The sequence below is a fragment of the Podarcis muralis genome, chromosome 1 (assembly GCF_964188315.1).
Source record: "Podarcis muralis chromosome 1, rPodMur119.hap1.1, whole genome shotgun sequence".
Classification (NCBI taxonomy): domain Eukaryota; kingdom Metazoa; phylum Chordata; class Lepidosauria; order Squamata; family Lacertidae; genus Podarcis; species Podarcis muralis.
The window spans coordinates 86885045-86896795 of record NC_135655.1 but is presented as its reverse complement, the minus strand read 5'-3'; the positions used below and the strand labels follow the sequence as shown (position 1 = coordinate 86896795).

General features: G+C 43.2%; 1 long non-coding RNA gene across 2 annotated transcripts; it reads left to right on the top strand.

The window, feature by feature from the left end:
- The first annotated feature begins 680 nt into the window (after positions 1-680).
- On the top strand, positions 681-6157 carry LOC114603447 (uncharacterized). 2 transcript variants are annotated; one of them, XR_003708101.2, is made up of 3 exons: positions 681-1372; positions 1600-1719; positions 4081-6157. It is a non-coding gene; the product is annotated as an uncharacterized LOC114603447 (long non-coding RNA). The 2 variants fall into 2 exon arrangements; XR_013394284.1 differs by having other exon boundaries at positions 1600-1735.
- Positions 6158-11751: the final 5594 nt, after the last annotated feature.

The following is an 11751-nucleotide window of genomic DNA, read 5'->3' as shown; positions in this document are numbered from 1 at the left end:
ATGAATCAAGGGTTTGAAGAGAAAGAAATAGGAGCCCTTTCGTTCCACATTGAGAATGAATGTGTGAGGGGTGAGGCCAAAAAAGAGCGCCTGGCCCTTTGCACATAGCCAGTGTCCAAGAAATAAAATATTATTTGTAATAACAATCATAACTAGATCTGTGCAAGATTGTTGTCATGTCCCCAGAACTGTTTTGCATCGCACTTACTTTATCCATTCAGCAAATTTATGAAATTCCTTACACTCTGCCATGGAAAATGTCGTATCTTGCAAAATGCTGACAAACAGGGAATTCGGAGCCATGCAGCCCAGCCCTTAGGCAAAGCCCATCACCATATAAAATGGAACTATATTAACGCAAGTAACAAGGACAGCTGGGTTTGTATTATAGTCATTTAGATGTGGTGTGCATAAAAAAATTTAAAATGAAGCGTCAGGGCCTTTCCAACAGAAATCAAACTGAAATAAAAACATTCTATAAGAAAAAGTGTGACAATAGCCTCCAAGTGTAAAATACAAACAAAGAACAGACCCACAACCAGTGGCGTAGTGTGGGGGGTGCAGGGGGGGCGGCTGCACCGGGCGCAACATCTGGGGTTAGGGCAAATCCACGGGTTAGGGGGCGCAAATTACTTGCCTTGCCCCGGGTGCTGACAACCCACGCTACGCCACTGCCCACAACCACACAAGTTTCGCTCCCAACTCCCCAAACTGATGTACAACATGGATCTAAGCATACTTACTCAAGAAGTGAGTCCCGTTGAGTTCAGAGGGGCTTACCCCACCAGTAAGCATGCTTAAGATCGTAGCCTATGCTTGTTTAACTTGGAAATAAGTTCCACATTAGCCCATGAAGGAAATTAACCCCTTCCTCCATGTCCAGTTCCTCTAACAGCAAAGTTCTGCAAAGTCTTTATATGTTCAGAGGAAGGAACACAAATTGGGTTGGATGACAGGAGATGCCATGATGAGATCAATGTTGATGGCAGAGCTGTTGTTTCACAGGTATGGTTGGGGGAGTGCAAGTAACTGTGGCTATGCGTTCAAGTCTTTGGGCTGTTGTTGCCCATGAGAGAGGCTGCAAACATCAATATATATGAACCTAGCAGTAGATTTGAGATCACTGCATATACGGGTCATCCTGTGATTCATTTCTTAGTAGTTATTCCTTAGAATATTAGCAAGTTTAGGAAAGGTGGTGTGTGTGTGTGTGTGTGTGTGTGTGTGAGAGAGAGAGAGAGAGAGAGAGAGAGAGAGAGAGAAGGAGGCTTTGTGTATGGTTTTGTTAGAGGAGCTTAACTGAAGACAGTAGTCATAGGCGTGAGACTGAATGGCCTGAGTCAATAAAGAGGCACAGAATGCCTTGAGACAGGTATATAAAAAGCCAATTTATTTCCTGGTTTCCTTGTTTTAACCTGTTCATATTGCATAACCCTTTTGTTTTCATGATGTTTGAATTGCCTATTACTGTAATTAATTGTTTTTGAAGCCTGTTTTTAGTGGGACTTACTCCAGGGAAGGGTGCAAAGGACTGCAGCCTAGAAAAGCATCGGATCCAGGCAATCATCTCTCTCCGTCCCCTCCCCTTTTGGGTTGCAGATGAGGAACCTGTGGCACTACGCATGTTGTGGGTCTCCATCAGCTTCAGCCTGTCCAACAACATCTGGCAGTCCATGTATACCATTTCCCCATGCCTGTTTCAGACCAGCCACAGTATGGGTGAGCAGAGTTGCAGGTCAGATCACCTGTGCCATTAAGTTTAGATTTATATGTACACTGATTTAGTTATTTATTTAAGTGTGTGTGTATACAGCCTTTCAGTAGACAACTCTGTCATGGTGGCTTGCATAATAACAATATAAAATTACAGCTTCGACAATGGTAAAATGAAAAATAGCATAAAATTAATGGAATAAACATACAAAACAGAACAGTTTCTCTACAACATCAACAGCATTAATAAGGCAACAATACTGAAGAGCTCACACCCAGCCCTGAATCATTAGCTAAAAGAAATACAAAGAAGAAATTATTCTTCATGTACAGATCACCTGAAACAATAAATATGTCTGTAAGGGTCTTCTAAAGGGCTGGTGTGTGATAGCTTTCCAGAGATCAGTAGACAATGAATTCCATAGTCATGGTGCTACCACAGAAAAGGCCCTCTCCCCAGCAGTTCTGCTGATCAGGATGCAGAGCAAACAAAGAGGGGTGATATTAATGTGTGGGTGGGCCTGCACTCCTTCATATAACTCAGACCTAGGGATGTGCAAACCTGATATTTGAAAAGGGAAACATCACGAAAGCAATGGCCCTTTTGCCACAACTGTCTGAGCTCGCAGCATTCAAGACACCAGCTGCCTCGACAGAGTTAAGGCAGTTCCAGATAAGTTCATTGCCATCTGCGTGGCTCCAAAGAGTGGCTTTAAATATTTCTAATGATACGGAGTGCCAGACTCGCTGGAGCCAGCTTTTCCAGAAAATCCTGCTGCATGCAGACTGCATGAACTATATAATTTGCTACTAGTCTTTTTTAATCTGAAGTCAATATCTATAAAGCTAGTGGCATGGGGCGTGGGGGGGGGGAGAGGGAGTGGGAAGGAAGTCCTTTGGAGTCAATATATGAAATCAGTTGGCTTGCTTGAACTGCCACTTTAAAGAACAGATTTCTAAAGAATAAAGGTCAGAAGGGAAGAAACAGCCTGAACGTTCAGAATTAATTTTATTAGTTTAACAGAATTTGTACAGCGCTTCACTGTAAATAAAACCTTTAAGTGGTTTGCAAAGGACAGAATGACCCTACTGATGAGGCTGCAATGATCCTCTCCAAGCCCCACATCTTTTAACATTTGATAGTCGTTGGACGCTGGGAATATTTGGGTATATTTATGTGGGATTTTATTTACGTTATTCCCCCCCGGCACACTTGAATAGGAAAAGAACCCAGCATGCAAATAATAGGGCATTTGCAAAACCGTTGCTTTGTTGGCTCTGAAAGTGTGCTGGATCCATATGGTCCCAGGAGAACCGCAGAGATAAGCTTGAAACCACTGCTCTTGGAGAAGAAAATAATGGCATCCCTGCAGAGGGTGGCCTGCCTTGATTATAGGGCTCGAAACATCCCCTTAACAGAGAATGATTCTTGCACCAAGTTCAGAGTTGTTGAATTCAGTGTAAGGAACAGGATTCTTCTGTTTTAAATGGCTGGGAGAAGTCTGGCAGGCATAGTCCTTTCTGCCTCTGTGCCAGAAAATAAAGGGGTTTCAGAAAGCTCAGGCTTTGTCCCCTCACTCTCAATACCTGCAACCATGCTACCAAAGGGAAAGGAGGATCCAGTTTAATTTTTGGTTTTCTGCTACTTCAGGATACCCACCCTTTGCCCACACCTGGTGCAGCAAGTTGCCCATCCCTGTGTGATTGGTGTCCAGGACTTGGACTAAAAATATCCATATTAAAAATCTGTCTTTTGCACACGTGAAAAATCTCTTCTCCATTCCAAGCCACAGAGGAGCTTTGAAGGGAATAATTTCAATTCGTATTGCTTCTAAGCCAGGCAGATTGGTATTCAGAATACCATAATTAAGAGTTTGGGCATCATGACTGCTTCAGATCCATATACTCATTCCCATTCTCATCAGCAATGCATACAGGAGTCTGCTTATACCTGCTGACCTCTCCTGCTGAACTGATGCAAGATACAGGTAGGTAGCTGTGTTGGTCTGCCGTAGTCAAAACAAAATAAAAAAATTCCTTCCAGTATCACCTTAGAGACCAACTAAGTTTGTTATTGGTATGAGCTTTTGTGTGCACGCACACTTCTTCAGATACCTTGCACACGAAAGCTCATACCAATAACAAATTTAGTTGGTCTCTAAGGTGCTACTGGAAGGATTTTTTTTTTATTTTGATGCAAAATAGTCATTAAAAGCCAGTAGCACTTATTTCCTATCTTTTTAAATTTAAATAATGAGGTCATCATAAAAATCTGGAAAACCTTAAAATTCAGCCCTCTTCTTAATTCAGCTTTGTAGAAAAGAATTAGTACATCCATTTCAATATATGTTTTCATGTGCATTTTAGATGATTAGCCTACATTTTCTCAAGCACCCACAGTATCGTAAGGAGCAAAGAGGGCTGCACCACCATGCTGTCAAAGACAGAGGTACTGATCCCATGCTTGCAATATATGTAACCAATTTATGTAAACCAACATTTGCCCCACTGCTTTTCTCTGGGAAAACTAGCTCTGAATTGGAACAAGCTGCAATTGAGTTAAACCTATTAAATCATAGGTTTTTCTGGGGAAAGTGGTGAGGCAAAGGGAATACCACTCAGATCTGTGCCTATAAAGCAGGGGGCAAGCAGAAAACTACTAGAGAAGTTTCTAGAGAAATATGGGTGAGCCCTAAGTTTTTAATGAATAATGTAGCAAGAGTATGAGTCTGACAAAACTGCGGGAGGCAGTGGAAGACAGGAGTGCCTGGTGTGCTCTGGTCCATGGGGTCACGAAGAGTCGGACACAACTAAACGATTAAACAAAAACAGCAAGAGTATCCAATGCATTTCAAGCCAACCAAAGAGACTCTCCATCATCAGGGCATTTTAGAATGTGTACAATAGCTATGAGACTTCTGAACAGTTGAGATGTAAATTTCTTCACAGTCATTCTTATTTTTATTTTATGTTAGCGGTTTCCCCCAGTTCTGCTACTTGAGACCCTTTTAAATTGAGATGTTAGGGTCTGAACCTGAAGCTTCCTACATCTAGGCACATTGAGCAGATCCGCACCACACATTTAAAGTATTGTATCTTATTCCCCCACCCCACCCCGAATCCTGGGAATGGTAGTTTGTTAAGAATGCTGGGAATCATAGCCCTGTGAGAAGAAAACTACAGCTCCCAAGGTTCTTGCAAGGGAAGTCAGGTGCTTTAAATGTGCACAGGATGTGCTTTCAATGTATGGTGTGGCTCTGCTCTGAGTTATGGGTCCTGCTGCCCTTCCATATTTTCCTTCTCTCCATTTGTTCTTGAGAAACTATTCCAAATGTTATCAAAAGCACAGGCCATGGTGAATGGTGCAAACGAAATGAATTTGTGTCAGTTGCCACAATTTGGCCCAGAAAGCCATATTCGAAACCTTATGCTGTATGGTAGAACACACTGAATTTTTCCTGAATGACTAGCTTTCTTTCTTTCTTTCTTTCTTTCTTTCTTTCTTTCTTTCTTTCTTTCTTTCTTTCTTTCTTTCTTTCTGGCAAGGGCATATAAATGCATCAGCCAAAGCAAAACCAGAACTCAGATGCACAGAGTAAGCTTCCGAAAGCCTGTCTCCGGTGCCGCCATTGGCGGTGTGGGCCATGTGTTTATTAATGGTATTGATCTTGGCAGGATCTGGGAAGACGCCCTTGTGAAGAAATGATGTGGCTGGGGCCTTGCACCTGGGACTATAACAAGTCACAGTTGGATGGCCTTGTGCTTTCAAAACCAGCCTGCTGAAAGCCAGTTAAACACATCCTCCAGGCAATTTAAATGTTCCTGGAAAGTTCTCCCAATAACAATCACATCATCCAGATAAACCCAACATGTGGCCCACTGAATATCTGCCAAAATCAAATCCATTAGCCTTTGAAAAGTGCAGGGGGAATTGCGGAGACTGAAAGGCGTCATGCTGAACTCGCGGAACGAGACAAGGAATCTTTGGACAACCCTTTGGATGTCTCTCTACTTTCCGGAAGCCAATGGCTAAGTCCAAGGTAAAATAATCACACATCTATATAACTGAGCGTGTGTCATAGATGCAGAGTAATGGGGCATGCAGCTCCCTGGTGAGTATGTCACTATTTGTATGGCTTTTGCATGGATCCAATTTAACATTCTGTGCAAACCTTAGGTATAGTCTAGCAACAGCAGTGCACATGCTCTTTACATTATTAAGCCATTTTATTTGAGACATTAAACTAGGCTAATCAAAAGGGTAAACCCTATCGATATTTTCACTTAAAGATGCAAATTGATACATGTTTATTGTTTGGAAAGTATTAATACAGTGGTACCTCGGGTTACAGACACTTCAGGTTACAAACTCCTCTAACCCGGAAGTAGTATCTCAGGATGAGAACGGAAATCATGCGGCAGCAGGAGGCCCCATCAGCTAAAGTGGTACGGTTTCAGGTTAAGGACAGACCTCCGGAACGAATTAAGTTCTTAACCCAAGGTACCACTGCAATTTCATGTAATATTGAGGTCACATACAAATGGTCTCTCCACGAATATTTCCGTTACCCTCTCATCTGGTTTTCCAGATGAGTTTAGTGCATTCATCAAGAATGTGGCTTCTTATAAATAATGGTATTGGTGAAGCTAATAATCTCCTTTCCAATTCTAAAAGAGCCATCTTTCCTTCTCCTTGTATTGTAGCACCTACATGGAATGTTTGGGGTACTGTGATGGCTCTAACACTATGATATCCAGGGTGGAGCCCTCTCAGGCTAGGAATGGGGGGCGGGGAATATGATTGCATAAATTTGTTTCTTTGTTTCAGTTCTCCCAATTACGTTTAAACTCAGACTTGAACCGGCATTCTCATAGGGGGAGCGGAATCTGCAGAGTGAGTCATAACTCATCAGATGACTCAGGCTACCTGGTCTCCCCTTAGAATGTAGTCAAACAAGTTCCTCATCCTCCCTCATATTTATTTCTTTAAAACTGTTGAATACCACTTTCCATCACTAGCTGACCTCCAAAGCAATTTCCTTCTATCCACAAAGCAATAATAAAAAGTCATAGTAATTCAATTTAAATAATAAAATGAAATGACGATGATATTATAGTTAGAGTTCAACAAGCAATACAACTATATGGGAAGGAAGCCCAAACGTTGTCCTTGGAATTCCAGCTACCTATTGGCTGCTGGTAGACCCTCCCCTCTCTTCCTGCAAGGGAAAAACCCAGTAGCTGCCTCATGGCTGAGAGTAGGTAGTCCACCATGTTGCAATGTGAAAGGGAAGCTACCTGAGTTTTTCTCCTGCCCAGGCTTGTGAGGCCTTATCTCAGGCTGGCTGGGTGGTTTGGACCTGTGCTCCATTATACACAGGCGCTGAAAGTTCAAATTCTCACTGCTCTTCCTATTCTCTTCTCATTGTAGCCCAAAGTTAATATATAGCCAAGTAAATAAAGGATTATTTATTGCTTATTTAACCATCCAATTACTCAAACCTTGGGAAATTTGGAAGGCCCCCAGGGAATTTGGATGAGAGTGTTCAAAGCCTGTTAAGTGGCACATAATGTCGTCCATCTCATATAGCTTATGAATCTGTTGCCCCACACAGGTTATTAAAAAAGGAGAAATGCTGATGTACCTAACTTTCTAAAGCACATCACATTTGCAATAAATTTTAAATAATGGCATATATAGCACAACAAAAGCCCTTTGAACAAGCAGCCTTTCCACCTCCTTCCATTTTGGTAGCAATGATTTGGAAGCTTTCACTATGTTTTGAGAAAAACAAACTACCCGAAAAGCAACCACACACATACTCACCTGACAGTTCTCTGTAATAACTTACCTGATAAAAATCTCCCTCTGTCGCCAGCTTGTCAGGCATTCAAACACAACGGAATGTTGGCACAACTAAAAATGGACAAGATGTCATTCTCCATGCCCTCCCTTCTTCTCTCCCTCCCTCCTACATCTTTTCTAATATCTACCAGTGCAAGGAAGCTGGTTTCAGAGAAAATGAAATGCTGCTCTCTGCCAGTCAACTGACCGTTAGGGGAGCCATGATCAAGCACACACAAAGGAATACTTGACAGCAGCTTCAAAACTGGTTCCAGTACAGACTTCATGATAGCAGATCTCATGTGGTGGTTCCTGATTTCAGCACAAGGGATGGGACGTTCTGTCCAGAAATCCCATCGTGTCATATTTTGAGCTCCCGCCACATGCCTTTGTCTTGTGTGCATTTGAGAGTTTTACACATCCTAAGTCAGGTGTAGGGAAGCTGTGACCCTCTAGATGTTGTCACACTACATCACCCCCAGCCCTAACCATAGGTCATGCTGACAGTGGGTGTTGGGAGCTGGAGTTTATGAATCTGTTACAGTTTAGCCCACACAGGTTATTAAAAAAGGAGAAATGCTAATGTTGGGAGCTGGAGTTCCCAACAGCACTTGGAGGACCAGCAGGCTTACATTGATAGGATGCTATGATGATTGCCTTAGGAAGGGCCATAGCTTAGTGGTGCAGCAAAAGGCCTCCAAGTAGGTCAAGGAAAGTCTTTTGAAGACACTGCCAGTCAGGGTAGACAATGCTGAGTTAGAAGGACCATTTTTATTCAACTGTGTATAAGGCAGGAAACATTGTGGAGAACATTTAACCCAGAGTAAGTGAGGCTACTGGCTACCTAAATCCATTAGAAGTGGTGAAATAAAGCAATATGGCAATGGCTCTCATTTGATGACTTACTGTGTTGTTTGTTAATTCTGGAACCCCAGAAACCATTTGAATAGTACTAATGTTGTTCAATGTTAATACATGATCATCAAAGGTACCATCCTCTACTGCTGACTGGAGATTCATTGGAAAGTGTGAGGTCAGTGAAGGTCTTCACAAAGTTGGATTTGAGAGGGACATAGAACTTAATCCACATCAGAGAGGGAGTTATGGCAGCTTTGAGTTCCAAGCCTTCATCAACTACATACTCAGAGGCCTGGTAGACGGTTTCATGGTGGTTTTCCTCAATAATAATAATAATAATAATAATAATAATAATAATAATAATTTATTATTTGTACCCCACCCATCTGGCTGGGTTTCCCCAGCCACTCTGGGCGGCTTCCATAGAAACCAAAAATACACTAAAATATCACACATTAAAAACTTCCCTGAACAGGGGTGCCTTAAGATGTCTTCTGAATGTCAGGTAGTTATTTATCGCTTTGACATCTGATGGGAGGGCGTTCTTGATGACGTCTTGATGTATTCAGACGTCTTGATGTCTTGACGTCTTGATGACGTCTTGATGTATTCAGAGAACCAAGAACAGCATGTATGTCACATGAAAATGGTGCTGAAGAGGTTGTGAGAACACCAGCTGTATGCCAAGTTGGACTTCCGGCGAGGCAGCATGGCGGCAGCAGCAGAAGAAAAGAGCTCCTGAAGCCAGCCAGAGTAAAAGGCTCTGGCGACCGATTCCCGGACCCCCCAGAACTGCTGCTGCCAGCACTGCCAACGGAGAGGAATTGGGGGTGCCCGGGCATCTATCAAAGGAGCCAAAACACCCCCCCACAACCTTGATTGAGCCGGAAAGGCACCCGACCCCCCCCCCAACAGCCGAGAGGAGCTCCAAAACCCGGAGGACAGTGGAACTAACGCAAAGAGGGAGAAAGAAAGGGAGAGAGGAAGAAGAAGAAAGAAAGAAAAAGGAGCCCCAAATTTACCGTTGCTGCCCCCATCTCTGCCGACGGGAAAGCAGAGGAGAGGTAGGTGAGCACGGTGAAGGCAAAATAGGCTTCGGGGAGGAAGGGAAAAAAAACAAAAAACGCACGTGGCTGAGCCCTACCGGGAGCTCCAGCGGCAAGGAGAACACAGAGAAGCTGCATAACAAAGGAGACCACAGAAAAGAAAAAACAACCTTCCCCCCCCTTTTTTTTAACACCCCCTTTTTTAACCCCTTCCTCCCCCTCCCTCCCTCCCTTTAAAGAAAATATATATATACATCTTTCTTATCCCTCCCCCCCCCATATACCTACTTTTACCACTTTTCTTTTTAAAAGAGGGGCCACTGCTGCTGCAGCCACCCTTTATTTGAATCTTTACTTTTATTTCTATCTTTTCTACTCACTATTTAAAGACACACTTTTCCACACACACATCCTCAATTTAAACCTCATTTTATTTCCACCTCAAACCCCCCTCTTAAGATTTAAAATGGCAGTACCCAGAAAACAGCCCTGAACCATCACAGGCCATTTCCTGGGACTGCCACTCCGCCCCAGACTTTCCACTCTCTTTTACCTACCCTCTTTTACCTATACTTTACTCATTAAAAAATAAATAAATAAATAAAAAGCTCTATTTAAAGACACCCCCCCTTCTTCTTTTTTTTACCTTTAATTCTCATTTTTATCTTTTACCCGTACATTTTTGGTTGCTTTTCTGCAGACGGAGAGTGGTGGCGGTGGTTGGGGGGACATATTATTATTATTTTTTAAAAGACAGAGCAGAGCCATACAATTATTCTTCTTTTCTTTCTCTTTTTAAAGCTCTTGTTCGCCTGCTCCTGAGGGGGGAATCTTTCGCCCCCAGCTACGACCACCACTCTCTTTTAAAACAAAAATTTCCTCCATATACCCATTTGGAGAACAAAAAATAACTGCATGGTTTTGTTTGATTTGTTTTTCTTAAGAATAATATTTCCCCCTGGTTATTGTTGTTATTTTTTGCTTGTGGGAAAGTAATTAAAAATGGAGGAAAATTAAACATATACCCTCTAATCTCTTGCATCTCTACCTGCTAACCCCCTTCCCTTTATATGAACTGTCTGTCCATTAGTCTACCCATCTCTGCTTACCTGTCCCCCCCCGCCTCGGCGGCACCGCTGAGGCATCTACAGAAGCCCTAGAGAAGTTCTTAAAACACAGGCTAGAAGTGACACAAATGACCACCTAATCCAAACGCTCTGTAAAAGCCACCAGCCAACAAAGCCTGATCAGCTCAGCAACCCAACAATACCCAGGAATCACCACTGCCACAACTCCTAACCACCACACGCCCAACCCCAAGAGGACGCCAAGCCAACCTCAAACCAAAACCATCAGGGAGACCGAGATGACACCAACCAGGGAGATGGCAAACAATGCTAAGATGGTAACTCCCCTTCAAGATGATGACCACCCAATAACGAAACGAGATCTGAGGGAAATGGAAGCACGATTAGAAGAAGCACTGAAGGCCACAATGGCTCCCATGCAGGTACTAATCAACAATCTAACCTCCAAAGTGGAAGCTCTAGAGAACAAGAACCAAATGCAAGAAAGAATAATAGAACAATACCGGGAGGAGAACGCACGTGTGAACAAGAAACTGGACGAACTGGTAAACCAAATGGAAGCAGAACACAACGAGATGAAAATTAAGCAAGCCGACCTTGAAGACCGCAATAGACGTTGTAACATCCGCTTCCGCAACTTTCCTGAAAAAACAGAGGAGAAAAGCCCAGCGGACCTAATTATACGCTGGCTGAAAAACACAATCCCAAGCCTGAAACTTGAGGCAGAGGACTTGGAGAGGGCTCACAGAGCCCTAAAACCTATGCCAAAACCCAGCGCCCCCCCGAGAGACATCATTGTATGTTTCACACGCTACCGAAAGAAGGAAGAAATATGGCACCAACTCAGAAACTCAAGCAACCTTCGATATGGAGAAACCCCCATTCTGGCCTTACAGGACCTATCGCAGGATACCCTAAACCAGAGGAAAAGCCTGCGCCCATGCACCCAGCGTCTCCAACAAGCAGGGATCAAATACCGATGGGGCTTCCCCTTCCGCCTCATTGTAACAACGAACACAACACAACACATGGCTACCAACATACCCGAGGCCCTGCAACTACTAAAGAACCTTGAACTCGACCTCCCGCCGGAATGGAAACCGACAAACCCACCAAGTGACAGCCCCAACCACGAGGAAACAACAGCAAACAACTGGACAATGGTACAGAAGAAAAAGATACAACACAGACTTCCGGGTTG